This window comes from Plecotus auritus, assembly GCF_963455305.1.
Source record: "Plecotus auritus genome assembly, chromosome: 2".
NCBI lineage: Eukaryota > Metazoa > Chordata > Mammalia > Chiroptera > Vespertilionidae > Plecotus > Plecotus auritus.
The window spans coordinates 188,412,709-188,421,644 of NC_137771.1; positions in this window are offsets into that span (position 1 = coordinate 188,412,709).

The following is an 8,936-nucleotide window of genomic DNA, read 5'->3' on the forward strand; positions in this document are numbered from 1 at the left end:
CCAGGGTGAGGCTGGACTTTTTGATCCATTCAGGCCTTCAACAGATGGGAAGAGGCTCTCCCACATAGGTAATCTGTTTACTCAGAGTTGACCAATTTAAATGTTAATTTAATCTAAAAAACACTCTTGCACTTATTAAGTGGCTACTGTTTGTGAGGTACTTTATTCCTATTTGAATCATATAGCAACCAGCATGTTAGACAATACCATATCATTTTACCGAATAAAAATAGCTAAGCTCTGTGAGGTCAACAACATGGTTCAGGATTCCACAGCATGTAAATGGCAGGCCCAGGATTATCAACTCAGGCTTATTTGATCCCAAGTCTGTGTTCTTTCTGTTGTGCCATAGTACCTGAGAGATAAGTTCACCTTTGAGTCCTTGGTTAAATGATGCCTTATAGGACTGGTAAGTACTGCTTACTGATATGCAAAGCCACAATCTAGGCAATTTTGCCAGCTGTATCTTTTTTTTAATACTTAGAGTGGAATATGGCAGATGTCAGGAAGCAACAGGCATCTGCTGTAGCCAAAAATCTGCACCCACATAAACATCAATTGCCTAAATGTTTTCTTTCATATATCCTGATATTTCTCAAAAGTACACCATCTGCTCATCGAATAGATAGCAGAACGTGTCTGCAGCAGTTTTTCTTGTCAAGTTATCCCTCCTCTTAAAATGCATTACTTGGTGCTTATGCATACTTAATCCAGTCCTATACGGAAGTACAAAATAACTGCCAGCTCATTACCCCAAAGGAAAGGGGCATATTTGAAATGGATTAACCATAGAGAAGCAGAATGTCTGGGGATCAAGAGTTCAGCCTCTGGTGTTTGACACGCCTGGCTTCTAATCTCTGTTCTACCACTTACTATCTCTGGGATTTTAGTATTTTCTTTTATTCCCCTAAGCCAGTGGTCAGCAAACTGCGGCTCCTGAGCTGTGGTTTGCCACTCTGTTGACTAATGAGTTTGCCGACCACTGCCCTAAGCCTTAGTTTCCTCATCTACAAAATGAAGACAATGGAAGTAGGGCTTACCTCATAGGGTTTTGGAAAAGTCAAATAATGATGCTTAGCACAGCTAATATCTCGTATTAAGACTTAATAAATATTAGGTATTTTTGTCATTTTTTTTTAACTCGCATGACTTTCTCCCCTACTGTGAGTAGACTGATTAATTGATCTTTCATTTTGTCTTATATAATACATAAAAATTTAAAAAATCTTTTTTATTTTATTTTTATTTTTCAATAATGTACCTACTACAAAATGCCATTACTGTTTTCTTATTTTTTACAGAAATATATTAGCGATGTATTATATAATTGGAAATGGTGAACTAACTATTCATGGTATTTTTAGACTTTCTTTTTCTTCTAGTGTTAATAAGTAACTAAAAGTCTAAAAAGCAAGTGAGCAGAATTAATTAGCTTAGCTTCATGTATTTTTCCATTTGTGTTCTCTGCCGCAGGGGACAATGAGAGTTCAACTCACCTAGTTGGTCCTGGAAGGGTAAGAAGGAGTTCAGGTTCTTATCAGCCCCTGATGATTCCAGTTCTGAAAACCATTTGAAATCTTTTGTTTATTTAGCTCAGTGATAGTGCAAGACAAGAAATGCTCGTGCTCAGCTATGAGGAATCCCAAGTGTGTATGTACCATGTAGTATGTAACATTTAAAAATCAAACTAACCTCTACATTTGTTTATTAAAAAAGTATTGAATGTGCCTCAAGTATTTTTCTAGTTGCTAGCAAGAAAATGGTGAGCAAAAGACAAGGTCTGATACAAGGTCTAAGATCCTTTGAGGTTTAGAATAGAATGTGAGCAAGTATCCACACATACAACATAATTACAGTGAGGGGAGAATGAAAACAAGGAGGGTAGGGAATTTGTGTTGGGAATGAGGGTTTGGACTTCATAAGTGATATTTGAATTATGTTCTGAAGGATGAGTAGGATCTCACAAAGGGAAGATAAATAGCAAGATAAAAAATATTTTAGAGGTATTGGTAGGTTGATTATTTCTCCTTTCCCTTCATTTCTGTCTTCCTCAGTTATTATTCAAAGCTCATAGAACTGTGAAGGGTATATTCAGTTGTCATGCACTGTATAATTCTTCCAGGGGTTAAAAATACAGAAATCCTGAAATACCTTTTTTTACTGGTTGGTGATGAGAGCTTCTATTCCAAGTTCTTTGAATGTCCCCCCACCCAGCCCTAGACCTTCCCCAGAACCCACCAGACCTGCCCCATATCAGCAACTAAATGATTGATGCCTACCACAAAATGGGGGCCTCCAAGACCCCATTTTCTCATTCTGGCACTCTGGAGCCTTTTCTCCCAGGTCAATGCTTATACCATCTTGGTTGTAAAATATTTTTAATGTCACTCCTGGTTAGGATATCAACACTGCTGTCTCTGTTTTATCTTCTGGGAGAGACTTATATCAGTCTCAAGAGCTAGTTTCAATTTGCTTATAGTTTTCAATTTATTATCTAAAACCTTTGAAGCCATCAGCAAGGAAGCTAACTTTTTTAAATTTTTTTATTTTTTTATTTTTTTAATTAATTTTTTTATTGATTAAGGTATCACATATTTGTCCTCATCCCCCCATTCCCATCCCAAACCCCTCCCCATGCATGCCTCCACCCCCCTGTTGTCTGTGACCACTGGTTAGGCTTATATGCATGCATACAAGTCCTTTGGTTGATCTCTCCCCTTTACCCCCACCCTCCCCTACCTTCCCTCTGAGGCAGGGGTTCTCAAACTATGGCCCGCGGGCCACATGCGGCTCGCCGAGGACATTTATCCGGCCCGCCGGGTGCCGCTGCCTGTCCTGCTTAGCAGCCGACTCATCCCGGGCCTGCAGTGCGCATAGGAATTTGTTCATAGTTTTTTTTTCAAACTATAGTCCGTCCCTCCAACGGTCTGAGGGACAGTGAACTGGCCCCCTGTTTAAAAAGTTTGAGGACCCCTGCGAGGTTTGACAGTTTTCATCGATGCTTCCCTGTCTCCGGGTCTGTTTTTGTTCATCAGTTTATGTTGTTCATTATTTCCCCTAGATGAGTGAGATCATGTGATACTAGAAATACACTTGTAAGAACCGAAAATGAGACAAACAATAATGGTTATGCTGGGAGGAAAATGAATCAGTCTGTAGTGAGTTTCTTTCTGGGCCAACAGTTCTTTTGAGTCCCAATTTCAATGTCAAACAGTTCCTTATGTGTACATGTCAGCAATGATATTTCAGTTCTGGATGGTGGACAAATGGTGGTAATGAAGGTCCGACCCTCTCTGGTTTGGTCCTGGGCAACCTGCAGCGACGCACAGCTGCTGACTGCTAGTATTGCAAGGCGTTGTCAGTGTCTTCCATCTCTGGACTGTTTCTCTTCTGTCTTCATGGCTGGAGCAGTCCTGTCAGTTCCTCTCTGTTGCAGGAATCCACATGGTCTTGGAGGTGTTTTCTGAAAATATACAAAAATATTCTCAACCAAAAGTTAATAAAGGAATCTTTTCTATAAATTTGACTTGGGATCCTTTTTCATTTTTTGCCCAAACGATTTTCCTTTGGCTTGTTTAGACACCATGTGTGTTTTTCATGGGTGTCTTGCTGTTAGCATTACAAATGAAAGTTAATTTTCTAAAGTAAAAATTTTCTAGATGTAATTTACTTACAGGATATTTTTCCTTACATGATATTCTTCTACTATCCTTTTTTGATTTAAATATTAAGAGGCTTTTGGAAATTTTATAATGTAGTCTTGATAGCTTTTAAATTTTAATTTTTTGCACTAAAATATGACTGCTTTAGGTTCATTACATGTTACGCAATTATATCATGAGATGAACTACCAATAAAAATTTTAGTTAACACTTTAGGAACAGCTTTTTGTCTAGTACCATTAATTTTTCTAGAATATTCACTTATTTCACTTAGCCAATTTAAATTAGTCTGAGAACTTGACTACTATTTTACTGTCAAATTTAATATTCTAACAGCAATCTTATTTTACCCTGTAAATATTAGTGGAAAGGATTATTTGCCTTCTTGAGTAGGCCCTGAGCATTCCTGGTGCTAGGTTGGATTTAGATATCAAAAACCCACTTCCCCATACCATGGGTACAAGACAACTCAAATAAGTCTTGTTGCAGTGAGAGGGCAGCTGCTGTCGGCCGTCTCTGTCTGTTACCTGGGTCCCGATTTGTGCTGGGCATGGGAAGTGAAGCAGCCATGGGGGCAGGAGACCTCCCTCAGAAGAGGTGAGGGTTCAGGCCCCTGCAAAGTTGGGGGGGGTGAGGGTCTGTGCCCCACCTCTGTTGACCCCCGAGTTCTCTCCTGATGGCCCTCTGTGACTGTGCCCATCTTAGGTTGTTCCTTCCCTGAGGAATCTTACCCATCTCTGGCTAACCAGCCATCCTCCGGGGCCAAGCAGGGTGATGTGATGTTCAGTTCTGTCTCCTTGGTAGCCTATGCCCCCGTGGCCTCCATGCCCAACACCTGCCTTGGGATCCCCTCGCCTGCTGGCAGGGCCTCGGCACTAATCACATATCTTGGGGAACCCAGGTTTCTTCTCCAGGGAGGGCCCAGCTCACCCCACTGGGAAGGAAGCTAACTTGTCCTTTGAATGAATTACTCACTTAGTATCTCACCTTAAGTCCTTTGTTCATTGTGATTGTATTTTATTTTGGGGTTGTTTATTTTAATGACAGAGCCACAGGAACTTACATCTGTTCTTCAAACAGTTTAAAACGTGTAGATCTAACCTTAGCAGCCGATTAGCAGAGGGCACAACCTCAAATCTGTTTCTAGAGAGTTAAATGCACAGTCCCAGTTAGCACATAAAAAGGACTGTTGCTCTTAAAACTATTTTGGAAATTGAGAGCTAACTTGTTTCAACTCCTGTGGTTGAGCCGAGAAATTAACCAGTTCAGACATTTTTAGCTTTATTGTTGCCTGTATATATGGAAGTTAAATCATAGATGTTGCAGTGGGATATCTGATGAAAAGAAAAAGGGTTATATTCATTTTATGATCTTTTAAGTCATTAAAAGGTTACTTCCATAGATGTTGAAATGAGGAATTAATGCTTTTAGAACATGTGAATGGAATCTTCTAGGGCAGTGGTTGGCAAACTGCGGCTGCTTGCGAGCCGCGGTTTGCCGCTCTGTTGACTAATGAGTTTGCCGATCACTGCTAAGGCATTACCCTTACCCAGAAGTTTTGACTTCAGGTTAAAGACATTAGTACATTATTAAAATGTTTTTTAAGTGTTTTTCCCTAAGGCAGTGGTCGGCAAACTCATTAGTCAACAGAGCAGCAAACCGCGGCTCACGAGCCGCATGTGGCTCACGAGCCGCATGTGGCTCACGAGCCGCATGTGGCTCGCGAGCCGCAGTTTGCCGACCACTGTAGTGTACTTTCCTGAACTATCACTAGCAACAAGGGCTTTATCTTCAACTTTCATGTGTTGGGTATGTTTGACCTACTTGATTTTCCTTGATGAGGAAGTCAGGTTCCAGGAAGCAGCAGCTTTTCCTTTTCATACACTGTGTGTGCAGGTTTTAGAAATAAAGTACATCATTAGTTATTCTAAAGTGTCCATCTGAGTGGACAAACATCAGTCTTAGCCAGCAACTTATCATTTGTACCAGTAATCATGAGTAGATAATACCGAGAGAATAAAAGACAGCTGAGCAGGTAGCCTTTGTTTATAAAAAAAATAAAATAAAAATAAAAATTCTCAGTGCAGTCTAGAAAGTTTCCAGAGACTGTGAAGAGCAAAGGAAGCAGGGGGCAGCATTTATTTCTACATCTCCACATGGCATGGGATTTTTAATGCAGTAATTATCTTAGTGTTTAATGCTAAACTCTCATCCAGCAAATACATAGCAGTTATGTTTTTGGTAGGAAGAAATACAGAACATCACAGAAGTATAAGACTTCAGGAAGTTCTATTCAGATAGCAAAATATGTTCCATCAAAAGAAAATAGATAACAAGTCCCTGAGAGAGTATGTTCATCTCAAAGGGAAAAGAAAGCAGTGAAAGCTTTCTCTGACCATCCCTGGAAAAGGAGGATGTAGGAGCATTTACATGCATTTGGAAAGAAAGGTGCTATTATGGACAGCCAATCCAAGCAGTCTGTCCTAAGATAGATGGGTGGTGATATTACCAGTTTATTCAGAATCTGACAGAGTCCGCATATCACCTACTCCACTGATCCTGTGAGTATCATAACATCATAAAATGATGGAGCTTGGAGGAATTAATTCATTTGGTTTAATATGTATTGAGCATTTACTATTATAGCTGACATTGAAGATAAAGCAGTTAACAAGACACCCTAAGACTCTGTCCTAGATTTTCATCAAGTAAATTATGAATGTGATTTTGGGTAATGGCAAATATTGTGGAGAGAAGTGAAAAGCAGGGGAAGGGGATAGTGGACGAAGGATTGAGTAGTTTTAGATAGGGTGGCCAGGAATTGCTCTTTGTGGGAAAGACATTTAGTTAAGAACTTGAATGATATGAAAGTGCCAAGCATATAAATATCTTTGGGATGAGCTTGCCAGGAAAAGGGAAATGTCAGTGATCAGGGCCTGATGTGGGAATGAATTTGCATATTTGAGGAACAGCCAGAAAGTTAGTGGAGTAAGTTAGGGAGGGTGGGTGAAGATGAGATGGGATAGGTAGTTGAGGCCAGATCATGTAGAGTTAGGCCTAGTAAGGAGTTTAGATTTTATTTTAAACACTAGGGGCCCAGTGTACAAATTTATGCACCTTGAAAGGAACTGTGGGCTGCGAGGCTGTGGTGGGCACGGGTACAGGGCGGGTCTTGGACCATCCTCTGTGCCCCCACCCGGCACCTCCTGCTGTGGCCGCTAGTCTCCTGTCTGCCAGCAGCCCTGCTCCTGCCACCACCGCTCCCATGCGCTGACTATGCGGAGTGATTGGGGCTGGTGCTAGCAGTGGGTGCGAGTGGGGCCGGCACTGTCAGCGGGTGTGAGCGGCTGCTGCCCCGATCGCCCTTCAGGAGCAGGGGAAGGTGGAGAAGCCCTCAGGGGTGATCAGGGCCAGCAGCCGCCACTTGCACCTGGTGATAGCACCAAGCAATAGGGACTGGCGTGAGCGGGGCTGGCACCAGAAGCAGGTGCAAGTGCTCAGCGGAACTGCAGCATGCGGGAGTAAAGAATTTTCAGTAACCACCAGAGGCTCACCCCGATGACAGCGACTGGCGCCCCTCCATGTTCTGGCGCCCCCGCTCACCTGCTTCACCATCCCGCCACAGCCAATGCCCGCCATGTTCTGTGCTCTGCTGCCTGCTGCTGATGCCTGCCATGTTCCGTGTGCACCCCCTGGTGGTCAGCACACGTCATAGCGACCAGTTGTTCGGTTATTCCACTGTTCTATTTGCATATTAGGGTTTTATATATATAAACGATGGACCACCATAGGAGGATTTTTGAGTAGGGGGACGATGTGATCTTTTCTGTGTTTTAAAAACAATCACTCAGTATGCTGTGTGGAGGTGAGGCTGTAGACAGGGGTGGGCAAACTTTTTGACTCGAGGGCCACAATGGGTTCTAAAACTGGACCGGAGGGCCAGAACAAAAGCATGAATGGAGTGTTTGTGTGAACTAATATAAATTCAAAGTAAAGGAGCGGAGGGGAGAGCAAGAGAACCGGATAGAACAGCCGGATCCGGCCCGCGGGCCGTAGTTTGCCCAAGGCTGCTGTAGAAGGTTAAGTGTAAAAGCAGGGAACTAGGAGATACTTGCAATAATTCAGGTAAAGATGAGGATGCATCAAGTGGTAGCAGTAGAGTGGTGAGAAGGGTTGGATTTTGGATTTGCTTTGATGGTAGACCTAAGAGGATTTGCTAATGGGTTTCAGAGTGAGAGAAAGGCAAAAACAAGACCTATTTTTTGGTTTTTAACCTGAGCAATTGGATGAATATTGGTGCATCACTGCTATAAACTGTCTAAGAAACTAATCCTAGGAAGAATGCTGTAATTAGAAGTTATTATCCATTTTATCTTAAAAGACTATCCAAAATCTTGTAATCGCTCTCATCATCAGCCACCCAAACCTGCCAGGTCACCCATCATCAGAGGGGCAGTATAGCAGTATTTTAAGTGCCTGGCTCTGGAGATAGACTAGGTTCAAATCCTGGTTCTACTTAATCTCTGGGCCTCCTCATCATCTGGAAAGTGGGGATGAAAATAATGGTGCTTATCTCATTGAATTTCTGTAAAAAATTTTCCATGAGTTGAGATCTATATATCTATATCTATATCTATATCTATATCTATATCTATATCTATATCTATATCTATATCTTAGAAACATGCCTGGAATATAGTTATTGTTAGCTGTTATTATCACACAGACTTCTATGTCCACAAACCATGCTTACACCCTAAAACCTGTTATTACAAGAATTGGAGTCCATCTACATGGAGCTCTGGAGGCTTCATTTAAATCTAGGAATCTTTTAAGCTATTTAGTTCCAACCTCCTCCTCCCCCTCCTCCTTCTCCTCTTTCTCTGCCTCCTCCTCCTCCTCCTCCTCCTCCTCCTCCTCCTCCTCCTCCTCCTCCTCCTTCTCCTTCTCCTCTTCATTTTATCTTCCTCTTCATCCTCCTTTACTCTGGGCTGCAGAGTTTAAGTGAGTTCACTGAGATCATAGAATTATGTAGTGGCTGGACTGGGATGCCTACTTGGGTAATTTTCACTGCATTTCTGCCTTTATTTTAATGTGAATTGCTTAGTTTCTCCTATCAAATTTAATATCCTTATCAATAAAGCCACTTAATGATTTTTGTAACTTTGTCATTGACTATTCACTGTGACTACCATATGTATATTTTATTTGACAATTTTTGAGCCAAAGAGATATATAAACTCATTGGACATTGCAATTTTTGTTTTAGAAATG